General features: G+C 32.0%; 1 long non-coding RNA gene across 1 annotated transcript; it reads right to left on the reverse strand.

Annotated features, from left to right (window-relative positions):
- Positions 1-9,427: 9,427 nt before the first annotated feature.
- Positions 9,428-14,603, reverse strand: LOC140441963 (uncharacterized). Its single transcript, XR_011951053.1, has 3 exons — positions 14,331-14,603; positions 12,515-12,577; positions 9,428-9,515 (listed from the first exon to the last, which is right to left on the reverse strand). It is a non-coding gene; the product is annotated as an uncharacterized lncRNA (long non-coding RNA).
- Between the last annotated feature and the right edge of the window lie 859 nt (positions 14,604-15,462).

The following is a 15,462-nucleotide window of genomic DNA, read 5'->3' on the forward strand; positions in this document are numbered from 1 at the left end:
TTATTCGTCTTGGCTTGATGAGACACTGTCCTTTAATCTATATGGGAAAACAATTTTTGCCCTGACCATGTGGTGATCTGATCCGCATACTGCTCCTCTCATAGCTCTAATATCTCTAATGAGTATTTGTAAATTTTGTTTAACTATCACGTAATCTATTATAGACTTAAGATTCCTTGTTGGTTGAAACCATGTATATTTGTGTATGTTTTTGTGACAGTAATATCCGTTAGTTATTTTGAGTCTATTACTTTCACAGAGATTGAAGACTCACAGAGTCTTTCTCCGTTATCATTTACGACGTCTTCTCCATAAGGTCCAATTACATTGTTGTGGCGCTTGTTTCCTATTCTTCCATTAAAGTCGCCTAATAAAAATATTTCTCGGTTATTTCCAACTCTATTAATAACTTCGTTTAATTTTGCAAAGAATTCGTCTTTTGTGGTTGCATTCTCATCCTCTGAGGGGCCATAGATTGCTAGTATTGTTGTTTTTTTATGGTGTAGGGTCATATTTACTTGCAGGATATTTTCATCTATTCCGAAATCCTACCAGAAGAAATACCGGCAGCCGTCAGATAAATGAAGAAAGGAAAGGCACTGAGATTTGATGAAATGCCTGCAAAACTGCTGGAGCTAGATACAAATCAAATAAAAATAATAACTGGAATATTTAATGAAATATACAAGGCAGGAAAAATACCGGTAGAGTGGCTCAAATCGGAGTTCGTACCATTGCCCAAAAAACCAGGAACAAAATTTTGTAGAGACTGTAGGACCATAAGCCTAATGAGCCATCTGCTGAAGCTGTTTTTAAAAGTCATCCACAAAAGAATTTACCAGAAACGCGAGGAAGAAATTGCGCCCAATCAGTTTGGATATGTGAACGCTGTTGGTACGAGGGAAGCTTTATTTACCGCACAGGTATTGTTCCAGAAATGTAGAGATTTCAGCTGTAAAGTTTTTGCATGCCTAACTAACTACAAGAACGCTTTCGATAAAGTCAGGAATGAACAAATGATGGAAGTGCTGAAGAGGACAGGGATTGACTGAAGAGACTTAAAAATAATAGCTAACCTGTATTATAATTAATAAGCGGTGCTCTGACAAGATGAGTGAGACAGGGGCGCATAATTTCACCACTGATATTTATTCTGTACTCGGAGCACATTTTTAAGGAGGCTCTAAAAAATTTTATTGGAGGCATCTTAATAAATGAAGTCAAGCTCAATAACCTGCGGTATGCAGATGATACAATAGTGTTTTCCAATACTATAGAAGGGTTACAAAACTTAATGAACAAAATAACGGAAACAAGTAGAACATATGGACTGGATATAAATGCCAGCAAAACCAAGCTAATGATCATCAGCAAGGAAAACATAAATGGAGCAGATCTGTATGTAAACCAAATGATAATTTAACGTTTCTCACAGTACAACTACTTGGGAACTATAATCAATAAATGTGTTGCTTGTGTGAGTCCATTTCAAAAGGTAAAAGAAGTTACTTAACTTTGTATCGAGACCTGAAGATGCTTTGCATATTGTAGAAAGCGAAACCGGTTGTCTAGATAGTTAAATTAAATTGATTGTAAGTCTAATTTATTATTTCTTTTACCTTTTTATAATTAATAAGTCGTAGGACAGTACCCAAAAGATTAAGTGTCGCATCGGAAAGGCAAAAAGTGCATTATTGACTATGAGATCTTTGTCAAGAGCCATGACGTCACCTTAGAAACAAAAATAAGGCTTCTTAATTATTACGTGTACTCAGTGCTTCTGTACGGAGTAGAAACGTCGACAATGAAGGCGGAAACTCTATCAAAACTTAAGGCTTTTGAGCTATAGTTATACAGAAGGATCCTGAAGGGATAGACAAAGTGACCAATGAAGAAGAACTGCGGAGGATGAACACAATTGCGGATTTGATCAACTTCGTGAAGGGCCGTAAGCTGCATTTTGCAAGGTAAAATTGAAGGTAAGATGGTCCCAGGACAAAGAAGAATATCCTGGCTTGCTAACCTGAGAGCGTGGTATAGAAAGACCTCAACAAAGCTGTTCCGTATTGCAACCAACAAAGTCATCATAGCCAGAATGATCGCCAATGTTCGGAACGGACAGGCACCCTAAGAAGAAGAATGCGATCTAATTTTTTTTATTCAGGCTATGCTTTCTATCAAGGACAACTTTGATGATTCTAATTGAGTAATAGTTTTTTTTTAGGGGAAACTAAAATTTGATTTAATGGTTTAATGAAAGCTGCTGCTGAAGAATGTTGTTGGGAAATATTGTATCGAGGTACTGCTGGACATTAAGTTGGTAATGTGGTGGTGCTCCATCCTGCTGAAACCATATCGTATTCGCTGGAACTTGAGGGTTTCCTGGATCAGGATATAAATTTGCCAACGTTGGAATGACATTATTTTGAAGTAGTGCCAAATAATTGTTGCCATTCAAGTTACCCTCAATGAAAAAGAGACCAATGATATTGTTTTCTACAATCCCTGCCCAAACATTAACCTTTTGATGGTATTGAGTGTATTCTTCTCTCATCCAGTGAGGATTTTCCGTGGCCCAGTAGAGGCAATTTTGCCGATTAGCATAACCGTTAAGTGAAAAAGTACACTCATTAGAAAACATAACGTCTTCTAATTGGATAATATTGTTAACCAACATGTCCATCATTTGCTCACAAAAAAAACTTCTATCAAAATCGTCTTCCATGAGCTCCTGGGTAGGTATCATCTTATAGGGATGCAATTTATTTTCTATTTTATTTATATGTTAACTATCGATGTATGGCTAGCATTGAATGTAGTGGATGCCTGTCTACTCGATGTATGTGGATTTTCCTGAAACTCAAGCAACACATCTAATTTGAGTTCATCACTCAGTGCATTGGCAGCTGCTTTTTTATCTGCCTTACATGACCAAACTCTGCTTCTCTATTTTACTTATTGTTCCTTGGGATATAAGCGGTAAATTAGGAAATTTCTCACTAAATAGGCGAGTTACTTCCTGTTGTGTTCGAGTGTTATCTCCGTAACCAATCATTTGTAAAACTGTTATTTTATGCATTTCCGTTAATCTAACCATTTTTTAGAATTGAATTGAACAAACTTTTTACTTAAATTAAAATACTGACAACTTAAATAAAACAATTTACTAATGCGTGTTAAAATAACGCTGCCACGGAAATTCTTTAAAGTTTTTTAATGGTTACCATCTAAAAACCACATTGTTATGGTTTTTGTTCACTTTCTCATTATCAAGACCTAAACGGGAAATAAGTTTTGAGTATATTTTAGCGAATTTCGGTAATGATTTTAACTTATTTTATCTTAATTAATCTTAATAAACTTGAAAGCGACAACATTTTTGAATGGAGAATGAAAAGACCTTTCAAACGATATATCATAAGCCTATACCTCCTATTTTAAAAATTGGGGGTTGTACCTGTCATTCTAAGGGGGTTGAAGATAGGGGTTGCATTTTCACGTTAACGAATGTCAAGTTTTAATTTAAATTTGACGTGTTTCGGGATTTTTTATAAATATGTACAGTAATCTAAAATAATGAATTTATTCCATTTGGCTTTTACACACTGTATAAAGGAATATAGGGACTGTTACAAAGTCTATTTATATTTTGCTACTGATTTTTAAATGTACCGTATAAATAATTTTATTTCTAAATTATAAAATTATTTATTTTTTCATATTAGTGGAGCTAATATCTTTTCTAGTTAAATTTGGGTCAAATGACAAACTTTTGTAACAAAGGCAAGACTTAAAGACTTAAAATGTGTTAGTTCCCTATCTGACGAATACACTTTGGAGAAGCGAGTACACCAAGGATGCTTATTGTCCTATTTAACATCTATTCAGAATGCACAGAGTCTTGGATGGTTAGGTTCTTCGAAAACTGCTTAGTTTAATTAGGTATTAACAATTTTATCTTAGATTTATATCCCTGTCGCATCCGCCATATATTAGAATACAAGTTTAATTCATCTTATCACACTTCATATCTCTAGTATAAGACATTAGTGAAGCTAAATATTTTTCATGTAACGGTATGAACTTTTCCTTCAGAAGAATTCCGACGTTGTAAAGAATTTATCTAACATGCTCCAGAGAAATGATATCTCCGTCCCTGTTTATAACCCATCTTAAATCTCCGAGGTCTCGAGTTTTCTGATACAGAGACATAAAAAATTTAATTACATTCCTTCGATCAATAATGATGCCTTAGGTCGTAGAGTACGATACAGCAAGATTTTAAAATCCACGCGAATATAAAGATAAGGCAAAAAAATAAGAAAGTCAGAAGGTGAAAAATCACATTTTTTTTATTTCGGCTTTGAGAAATGTGAAAATTACCCAACTTTTAACATCACAGTATTAAGTAAATTAAATTCTATATATTAGGTTAAAGATTCGGTTAAGTTTGTATTTGGTTTGAAATTAACAAAAGCAGTAAATTTTGTAATAAATTCAAGATAAAACAACTGCAAGAAAAAATCGACAAAAAGGGCAAAAGTTATGACATTGGAAAATAAATAGACCATTCTCTGGTCGGAGGGTAAAAGTTCTTAAGTCAGAAATCATTGCATAGAGAAATACGAGTTTGAAATATTTTGACATTTTTCCAGAATCATAACTATAAAATCGTTACTAAATGTAAGAGTTTACCTGTATATCAGTTTTGTTGTATTGTTAATCTAGGAGTTACATAGCTAACTAGATCAAAATTATTTTAAATTCATAAAAAAATGACTTAAGTAATTATGCTCCAATGGGTTATATGACTTAAGTTTTTTAGACCACTGATATCTCAATACCTCTGTTATCCTCTGTTCTAGATCCAGGGATTTTTAGGTTTTTATAATAGTCACAGAACACTTAATTTATTAAATGTAAAATGCTGATAAAGTTTGCCTTTTTCTCTTTACTTATAGGTAAACACTCAGTGTACTGCAGACTGAGTTGCAGGCCTTAAATCTGGAATATTTTGTACTCTTCTTAGAAAATATATTTTCTTAAAAGGCACATCTAATTCTAGAGACGGTTTATATAACATAGTATACATATTTTCTTTTTTCAAAAATCGCATCCATTGTATAACATGTCACACAAATTTAGTATTCTCGTCATCTTTTGTTTTTAATTGCAATTCTTTGCCATATAGTTGCTTAAAATCTAGGAAATCTGGTTGATCCATATCTTGTACTTCACCTACTTCTTCTTCAAAACTCTCGTCAAATATAGCTTGCGCTAGAGTCTGAAGTTCATCATCTGTGAGCCTATTTAGATTATTTATTTTTACTCGGTTTTCAAAAATAAAAATTTTTTAAAGATATTTTCTTGTGGTGTGTTAAAGTAATTACTGTTTAAATGGGAATAAGCCACAATTAAAGGTTAAAGTAGGTTTATTGACGTTTTAATTTTCATTTCGAAAAACGTGGATTTCCTGTAGAAAGTTAACAAGAAAATGAATTATTTTAAGGCATAAAGTGTAGGTTTCACCATAAAACGGTATATCAAATCAACATCTACACCTTTCAAGAAAAAACTAAGGACTAAACAAAATTAAATAAGTCTTATTGCCTGCTTTTTCAACTTTTAGAAGTTCGGGTAAGACCAATTAAATTTTGAGAGAGGCTTTACGAAGACGCTCTCAAATATGCTTTTTTAAATTTGATTGTTAGTTGCTTCTCATGGAAAAATCTTAATATTTTTAACTTAATTACGCCCAGAACTAATCTATTAAGAAAAGGGCAACTTCCAAGTAGTTAATACTTGACGTATTCAGAGCAATAAGAAATAATCCCCAGACACATGGTTATAAAAACTGATTTCATAATATTTTTGGTACAGTAACGTCAAAGGTTTTATATTTGAGAAAACTGAATTGTTACATTATTACCAATTTCCTGATGCCTGTTCATCCTTCCAGTATTTCACAGTTTCAAAGATTATCTGACCGTCGTTTGGTTTTTGTTGTAGGTCTTCTTCGATTATTAATCCATTAATCGCTATTTTACTACTCTATTATCTGTCATTCTGATTATGTGTATTGATTTCATTCAGTCCTGCTTTTCTTGATACTGTTCCTTCCCTCGATTTTGCCTTACATCTTCTTTTTATACTTTTTATCCTTTGTTATTTGACAAAACTTTTTTTGTGTCGCTTATTTACGATAGTTTTAGTGTTCCGTTCTATAAGCTTGAGTTTTACTCAGTAGTCAGAAACAAAAATGCCACTAAACTTCTAAAAATTACACGAACAAGCTGAATTTTGCTGAGATTATACATTTTTAGACCAAAAAAAGGGGCAAAAAGTTTACTGCTCCTACCCCCGGGCTTTCCCTTAAAACACCAACCATGTATGGAAACTATTATTTTTGCCACTTCATAGAGAAAAATGTTTCAAGCAAGAAATATAGAGAGATTTGCCTTTTTTTAAGATTCTCATAAAATCAATAAAATGTATCACATTAACCAGTCACTATGCAATTTTACAAACGCAAACTTTTTTCGTTTTAATTTTAAATACATATTGCCATATTTTAATCAAGGACTGCTGGATTTTTTTTTGATTCCTATCACAGGGTCATATTGTTGCAAATTCCTGTTGAAATCATATGTTATGTAACCAGTCTTTTGAGTACAGTTTTGTGTCGATAACTCAGCTTAGTGTTTTAGTTTGGTCTTTTTTGTTTGATTAAAAAAATATAAAAGAATTCTCTTTCTAGAGCTTTATCGTGGGGCTGCATTCAAAAGCAGCCTTCATTTTTACATCATTACCTCTTCTGTTTTATTTTTATTGTTTATTTGAGTCAACCGGATAATATTGCGATTTAACAGGCACTTAAAGCAGATTATATTAGCAGGTTTCGTTACTACATCTAGAAAAAATTTAGTAGCTAGAACGACTGTAGTAAATAATGTGTTCAATCACAAATTAGTCCAATAATTTGTAATCTCACAGTCATCTTAATTTACTGAATTTGTATAGTTTCACCGTATATAATTGTAAATGTAAATTATCGAAACATATCGATTAGTGTCTTAATTACAGTTTGCTCAACTTCCTGCAAACTACAGATTGCCTAATATGTATTGAGGAAATGCGTGCAATCATTTTCTCGGTTCAAATTATATTTGCCAGATTTTAAAAGTCAAAGGTTTTTGTTCTATGCAGAGGGCAATACACTTATTTGATGAATCGTAGCATTTTAGTGAGATTATAAGTATAGCTTCTGGACTAGTTTGGGGCGTAGTCTATTATAAATTTTTACTTTAACAACAACTAAAGTGTACTAATTTAGTAGCTGTCAATAAAATTATATTTTACTCCACAATTTCAACATTCTATTTTATCATCATCGATTGAGAAAAATCGGATGCAGGGAATTATAAACAATTCGAAATAATAATTACATTCAAATTTGTCCAACAGACTTAAAAATATTTCATTTTAAATAGTTCTTCTGGGAAAGCTGTTGTTAAACTAAAACATTAACTTTGATGATATAATGGGTAAATTGAAAAAAAAAGTGTCTTTTATTATTAAACATGTTTCCATCAAGTAACCGCTAAATCTATAAATAACTTTGTTCATTTTTACACTTGGATAAAATAAATTTTAATATATAGTTTGTCCTAAACATGATTTCGTTTAAACTTCCACTGCTGCATATTTGTCAGGTATATCAAGTTGAACACATATAATTAAATATGATGTAGCTTCAGCTACAGCCTGAAACAATTAAAAAATTCGTGAATTAAAACTAAAACTTTATATAAGTTAGAATATGATTTATTTTATGCAATGTAAGCGGAATTATATTATAATTAAAGACTTTTGGGAACAAAAGAGGATATGCCATCAAACAATATTTTGGAGAAAACATCAAAACTTATTTTTAAATCGTGAAATCCGATTTTTACATTTTTCTCGAAAGTAAGAAATCACAATAGTTTTGGAATATGTAATTAATTAATATGTTTAAGTACATAATACAAATAACACAAATGTTTATTAAACGCTTTCTGAATATTCGATTTTTGAACATTTTTTGAAAGAATCTGAATTCCCTTTTATATCAAAAAATTAACAAAAAATACAGTAATCAAATAATTTAGTTGTCAATATTTTTATTATCTGAAAAATCATGAAAATGTTCAATGTCTTCCAGTAATTTATTATCAGTATTTGGTGAGATCAGTTGGTAAGCACCAATTTTTCCATACAATTTTAAGAAAGCTGACGGAATAAACTGTAAGTGCTGGGAAATATTATCAATAGGTTATAGGAATATAGGTTTACTATATTTTAATTTTAAATCTAATGCAGCAACCACGGTGTTCAGAAATTTTCTTTTCGCTTCTAGGTTTTCGCTCTCGGAAAACTAATTAATAAAATCACTCTTATGTTTTAAAATTTTATTGGCTTGGGTTTTTACAATCTTAATTTTTTCTGCTAACACTTAACTTATGCGTGTCCGCATAATGAACCATATCGACTTTTCTTTCAAACTTTAAAACTTCTGTTTGGCGGACGCCATGTCATTCACGTCGTATTTTTACGAAAAGGCTCATACAAATACAACAATTTCTACTTTTAACTTCTGTCCCGCTCTTCTTAAAATTTTGAATAAAATTTATGAGAAATTTCGGTTAAAATTCTTATTCCAGTTAAAACACAATGTATAATAACGGTATTATCAGAGTAATATTACTGGTGTCAGCATTTTCTTCGTAGACCGACACACGATATTAGTAAAATTTATTATTTTGCTTGCTTTTCTAAACAGTTAAATGTGAAGTAGAAACACCAAACTTATAACAGATTTTTGTTACTTAGTGCTGATAACGTAAACAGTTATATCATAAATTTTATATTTGTATTTTTTATATTCTAAGCAGTTATTAGCATCTCAATGAGAAAACATTTATTTCTGTAATTGACATGATTGATGATTATTTAAACTGTGGGGTGAAGGAAATATTTGGAAACATATGATATCGTTTACTGTCCGCGTCCGCTGTTAAGAGTGTCCTTTGATTCATATATCTCCGAATGATTTTTTAAAAATCGTCCGTATGAAGAAGGTTTCTGGCGAAGACACGTGACTGTTAAGAGAGAGATTTTACTGTATAATGTTTTGTTTTTTACGTTATATATTTTGCTTAATCTGTAAGTATGTGTTTTTATTTGCTTGTTTATATTTTTAATACTTTAACTACTATTTTTAAGTTTTTATTTATTTTTTTATTTATTTTGGCCCAATAGACTTATACGTTTCGCATTACCACGAAAATTACCATGTTTCGGGTTAGGGTTTAAAGCATATAAACAATGTAAGTTACTGAAAATAAATAGTTTAAACGTAACAATAATATATGATCAATACTTACTGAAAATAACAGTGTCATATCTAGCGGTACCATGTTTCCAGTTATTACATCTACGTTGTTATGCAACAACTGATTGGAAAAATATTTAATCTAGAAAATAAATAAAATTAATTTTAAGTACAATTACATTTATGTCATACCAGTTCTATGATTGAGGATTGTGGTAGTCCACAGTTTGTATCTTAATGTAGGAAATGCTCCGGACTGCTAGTAAGAATACATAAAATCACTATTGTCACCTCGGGGGAACAAATAAGGGTCTAAGCATCTTCTGATATCCCCGGGTGCTCTGTAGAGTGCTTCGAATACACTGTCGAGAGCTCCCCTACTTAATTCCATTTTCGGGTTATGGACTTGGAAATAATTTATCTTCGGTGTCTTGCCTTGAAAAAGGCAAGATATTTCTTACATGACAATCTCTTCGTCGAAATAAAACACCAAGTTAAGTTGAAACAATTCTCAGCCACAGAGTATGGTAAATAAATGCAGGAAGCAGAGCGCCGAGAGCACTAAGCTCTCATAGAGCCCATGAGGGACTGACCTGAAAATCGCCAATATTTATATGCGCTGTCCGAGCGATAAATAGGGATTTCCAGGTCAAGAGCCAATGGGAAAATCGCACTATCGCATTCGATGACACTATACTACTCCTAGAAAATTATAGATTTGAAAAATGTGCAGGATCTGTAAGACAAACGGTAGCTACTGCTATTGTTAACAATTTCTTTGTGCATACACTTCTTCTTAAAGTTGTATTATCCGGTTACTTTACACACCATATTGAAGATTATTACTTTTTATCACAAGTAACTTTTTGTCTAGCGATGGACATGGATAGATGGAAATGGTCTAATATCTCGATAAATACACTTCTAAAAAAAAAACAAAAAGGCATTTGTTTATTTTTTTTTTTTTAAATCTATCGAATGAGATTAAACACGATCCTCTATCTCCACACTCTGGATGTGGAGCTGAGGACAACAATAAAACCTTAAACAGAAAACCCCATTTTTCATTGCAGATTCGTATTCTACATGAAAAAGTAAATAAGTTTTATCTGATTGTTTATTCATTCGCGATGAAGGACAGTAATAGTAATTACTTTAAGATGCCACAGAAAATAGCTTCAGAACAACCAATAATATCATTTATTTGCTGTTTCCTTAGTCACTTATTATTTAACATATATCGCAAACCACGTCTACGAAGTTTATAAATCTAAATAATTGTAATTTGCTTGGGACAATTCCGTTTAAACGATTGATCTGTATTAAAGCTTTTAAAAATTTTAAAATAATTTTATTCTATGAATAAAACCGAATCTTGGAATATTTAACATTCTTACCCTGCTTTTTTATACCTATCCTTGACAAGTAATATCAATAATTGTCCAAATAGCTTAACGCTGGCATGTCCATCTGCGAAGATGTACGTTGTTGGTTCGACTCACACTCAAGCAAGAATTCTTTATTTAATAATTATTCTTAATTTGTAAATTAACTTAAAACATGTCATTAATTTTGATTAAAATTGGCTAATTATAGATAGTTGCGGCAAAAACAAAGTCAGCACAGAAATCAGTACACTAGCAGAAGTCTGCAAACTAATTTTTATGGTACTGAAGACAGTGTTTTACGTAGAATCCGAATCTGCAATAAAAAAAAATTAGGATTTCTGTTTGAGATTTCAAAGTTGTCACTCCAACCTTCAGGGGGTAGAGGTGACTAGTCATGTTTGGTGTCATTCGATAGATTTTAAAAAAATATTAAACACCTGTCGAAATATTAGACCGTTTTCATAATTTTCATAGGGTATCAGGAAATAGTATTTTGTAGATAGAGCCATCTGCTAACAATTTAAGAAAATTTTCCAAACAAAAGTTACTTATTTGCGCAAAATAAACTTCCTATTTAAGTTGTCCTCTGTTCCATCCTCATTGGGAGGTTGTGGGGCGATCATATTTGGTGTCATTTGATGAATTTTTGAAAATTATTAAAAATGTGTCTTTCAGTTTTCTGATGATTTAGTAAAGTTGCAGTTATAAAACATGTTCACCTAGATTCCATGTTAGTAAAGAAGCAAGTACTAGCTGTATCTGGAATGAACCGAACTAGCGTCCAAACCGTTTTAAAGAGGAACAAATTCCATCCATATAGAATACACTTAGTACAGAAACTTTATAAGAATAATTATGACCGCCTTTTACAGTTTTATGAAATAAACTTAAACAGAGATAATTCTCGGGGATTGGCTGTATACCATATTATAGTTAAAAAAACTCGAAGTCAAACACTTCTGTTGTAATTGGTATAGGTACTTTATTAAAAATTAAATTTAAAAATCCAAATGGATCAAGTTCAAAACGTTTTCGGACTAATCGGTCCATATTGAGTGAACTTTGTAGTACTTGCAATATAACCTCAGAACCAAACAGTGATTGAGTTCACACGAATTAAACCATACTTGAAAATATTAAATTATATGGCAGTATGCCGATGAAACTAGATTGCCAACATAAGTCTTTACTCGAAAACGTTTTCTACATTCAAACTGTAGTAAAGTTAAATGGAGTTGGCATTTAACCCACATGTTCTGTGGTGAGTCGCTCTTTCAGTGTCTTCTCCAGGCGTTGGTTAGATTAAAGTGTTCTTTATATAAGGCAGTGGCCTTTAAAAATGGAGTATATCTCCATGTATGAGTATAATGGAGAAGAATGACTTCTTCGTAGTTTTGGCGGTGGTATACGGTGGCAAGTTTTTTATTTTAAAAATGTCAAACAAATATAGACTGCCGATATACGTTGCCTTTTTATAAATAAACTTATATATTAATAAACCTATTTAGACAACTCCCACTATAATATTTATGTTAAAATCTTTATATATATTTGAAAACAGGCAGAAGTGTTCAACAATGAATTATATTTAAAATATCTTCATCACGAAAATATCAGCGTTAAAAAAATACTCTCGTGGATTTAAAAGAAATGTCTTAAGGATCGATACATATTTGATAACTTTTTTATTATTACTGAAAACGATTTCACGCCGAGTGGTTTGGACGAAATTGTGCGTGTGTATGATACTTACGTATTCATCAAATTCATTTGAATGATTTCGATATTCGTGTAAAATCAAAGATGTCTTTGAGGCCTGAAAAATATCGTTCGTGTTACACTCAAGCATAAAATGAAAAAAATACATTTCTCGAAAAAAAAAATTAAAGCATCAACAACGCCTTTGGTTTTGTATAAAATTTTGTTATAACATTTTGTAAAAAATTAAATTTTTGGTGATGTATATTATATAATCTACAGAACCTATAGATACAGTCAATAAAATAAGACAAGGGTTTATACTATTTAATTTAATTATGGAGTCGTGGACGAATTCATAAAGAATGTCAATAAATTATTCTCAATTTCTTCGTTAACGGTTTTTTAGATAATAGAAGTAAAATAATTGGTGATTATCAAAATGGATTCATACCAAATAGAGCCACTACAGATAACATATTCATACTGAGAACTCTACAAGAAAAAGCTTATGAATACGACATAGACCTATATAATATGTATATAGACTTTAAACAAGCTTTTGATAGTGTGAAAAGAGACAGAATGCTGGAAGACCTTTGTAATCTAGGTATACCTAAGAAATACATCAGCCTCATAAAAATGACGATGCAGGGTTCAAAAGCCGCAGTCAGAGTAGATGGAGAACTGACTCCCCTGTTTAACATCAACATGGGAGTAAGACAGGGAAATGCCCTATCAACCATGCTATTCAACCTAGTTCTTGAGGCAGTCATCAGAAAAACCAATATAACCGGCCATATAAACACCAAATCAGTACAAATTACTGCATATGCAGACGATGTAGCCATTATTAGTAGGAATAAGCCACGACTAATGGAAGTGTTCAAACAAATTGATCCTGAAGCAAGAAAAAGAGGTCTCAAAATAAACGAAGCAAAAACGAAGTATATGACAGTCAAAAGAATAACTGACAATGAAAATAATATCACAATAGACAACTATACTATCGAACGAGTGGATGCCTTTACATATCTCGGCACAGAAATCAATCAGAAGAACTCCGTAAGTAGCGAAATTAATACACGTATTTTCAGCGGGAATCGTACATACTATGCTAATAAAAGATTGATGACATCGAAATTATTAGACAAAAGAACAAAAATGACTATCTACAGAACACTGATTAGACACGTAGTAACCTATGGATGTGAAACTTGGGTAATGACAAAAAAAGATGAAGCCCAACTCAGAACATTGGAGAGAAAAATACTGAGGAAAGTATATGGCCCGGTACAAGAGGAAGATGGCACATGGAGAATCAGGAGAAACGACGAGGTTAATGAGTTAAATGAAGGTTATGACTTTGTAAGATTTGTGAAAAGTCAAAGACTGTCATGGCTGGGACATGTGCAGAGACAAAACGATGCAAAAACAAGAAGGAAAATGTTACAATGGAAGCCCATAGGAAGGCGAAAAAAAGGAAGGCCCAGAACGAGATGGTTGGATGACGTGGAAGACGACCTGAAAACAATGAACATAAGACAATGGAGAAGAAGGGCACAAGAGAGATCTGAATGAAAGGACATAGCCAGACAGGCAAAGACCCACCCAGGGTTATGATACCAAAAGAAGAAGAAGTAAAATAGATAAAATAATATAAATTCTACTAACATATTGATTTTTACTGTAAAATGAAAATGAGTTCTTAAAGTTTGCTGTAGTTCAGTTGAAGTTACTTTATCCTAATACAGTTAATCAACTATCTTGTCTTAAAACGATGACCGATCGATTTATTTAAAGCAGTTGCGAGACGAAACAATTAAAAAGTTTGTTAATGTTTTAATTTTAATAATAAATTTTATTCTTACCTCTTCTGAACATTTCATTCCATAAATACATATAGAAACCAATTGAAAAACATTCATAACCATCACTACAATGATGATAAAAATGTAAGAAAAGCTCTGTTTTCGTGCATTGGCTTGGGGTCCCTGCTGTTTTACGAAAAAGAGAGTATTTGTGATTAAACTTATAAATATTTGGTAGACTTGACTCATTGCTCGTAGAGAATAGATAGTCTTGAATTCTTCTATTATTGTGTGTAGACTATCATAATTTTCTCTTACCTCTTCCAAAGATGATATAGCGTCTTCCAAGTACCTAACAAGAGAAAAAAAAACAAAAAAAGGAAACAAGCACAGAAAAAAATTTAAATCTATTTGTATGAAATTGTAATTTTGTATATATGTTTAATTGAAAAAAAAAAAACAGTTTGGAAAAAATTAACATTTGCACAAAAAAACGCATACACCGACAATCTCTGACGAAACAAAATTAAAATGTCAAGAAAAAGAGAAGAATCTGTTAAAATATGCATAGAAAAGAACGCAAGAATTCTACAAGAAGTCCAAGAAAAATAAATCTCAAAAAGTAATGGAGTGATTTGCAGAAAGAAAAGTGAAGACGAAAATGAAACATTGCTCAAACTTGAGCCATATTACCAAAGCCTTATTAGCGGAAAAGCCATTATTTTTCATGGAAAGTCAACAAGAGCACCAATTCCGCAATGGTGTCATAGTCAAGGAAAGTCTTATGTGCTCAGTCCTAACCTTCAAACCCGTTAACGAAAGGCTCTATTATATTAGACCAAAAGGACAATTATATAACTATTTTCTAATTGGAATAAAGAAAGGAAAAGCAAGTAAAAGACAACTTATTTGAGAAACTAGAGGTACTTTGAGAAACCAGAGGTACTAACAAATAATCTTCTCAAAGATTGGGAAATAAACAGCATACAGAGCAACAATAGTTAACCATAGTCTCTAGGATGTCAGTAACGATATTGAAACAAGATTAGTAGACTTTGCAGCATCCCACAGCCTACTAGTAAAATCAACAATGTTCAAAAACAAGAAAATACATAAAGAAACGTGGGTCTCTAACGACAACGTCACAATAAATTAGATCGACTATGTTCTGGTAGATGCCAAGAGGAATAGT

The sequence above is a fragment of the Diabrotica undecimpunctata genome, chromosome 1, assembly GCF_040954645.1.
Source record: "Diabrotica undecimpunctata isolate CICGRU chromosome 1, icDiaUnde3, whole genome shotgun sequence".
NCBI lineage: Eukaryota > Metazoa > Arthropoda > Insecta > Coleoptera > Chrysomelidae > Diabrotica > Diabrotica undecimpunctata.